Here is a 979-nt window from a genome sequence, read left to right on the forward strand (position 1 = left end):
GGACTGCGAATGATGTGGATGGTTGGAGCCGATGACCTGTGCTGTGAAATACCGTATGCTTTTCACAGCACAGTTCCTTCTGAATGGGGATCGTTTAAGGGGAGAGAAAAAAATATCTTTGGAAAATTTTACACTGGGTGGAGGATGAGAACAAATGTTTTAGAAGCACTGTGTGCAGTGTATGTTTTGAATACATACTCTCCAAAGCATTCCTTCATAACAAGCATCATATTTTAGTGCTTATATACTATTCTTACAACTCAGCATTCATGAGAGAGCTACAGGTATTTTTAGACCAAGTCAGAGAGAGAGAGAGAGAGAGAGTATAGGTGTATTCATGTGTCTCTGGGTAGGGTTGTTTGTGAAGAGTGGGTGTTTGGTGATCGTTTTTGAAGGCTCCTATTTGGCAGGAGATTTTGTGTGGCTGTAGTGGCCAAGTATGTCTAGGTAGTAGCTGTGTACAGTCTGAAATAATAAAAATAAAAAGTATATATTAAAAAAAAATGGATGATGACAACAGTCACTGGCGGAGTGCGAGTAGTGCTGGTAGTCAGAGCCGATGATCTGTACTGTGAAATTCCATATGCTTTTCACAGTACAGTTCGTTCTGAATGGGGTTGTTTCAGGGGGAAGGGAAAAAAATGCATCATCTGTATCTTTGTGATATTTAGTGTTGGGTGTAGGATGAGAACAGATTTTTTTGACATACTAGTGTACATTTTGAATGGGTGTAATTGCCGGGTAGTGACTATACACAGTAGCTAAAACAAGTATCTGTGCCAGAGGGGGTCAATGTTCCCAAAATTCTAAATGTAATGAGTGATATCTCAGGAGGGTTGATGTACATGATCTCACCCACCTCTGTTTTGTGTTACCCTAGAAGAACAGTGTTATATTTTATTACTGTTTCTTAGTATAGGGAGACAGTTGTTACCACAGTTAATATTTGGCTTGTATAGTCTATCTATAGCCAGATGGC

This window comes from Coenobita brevimanus, chromosome 39 (assembly GCF_032717465.1).
Source record: "Coenobita brevimanus isolate Jiangsu-jjx chromosome 39, ASM3271746v2, whole genome shotgun sequence".
NCBI lineage: Eukaryota > Metazoa > Arthropoda > Malacostraca > Decapoda > Coenobitidae > Coenobita > Coenobita brevimanus.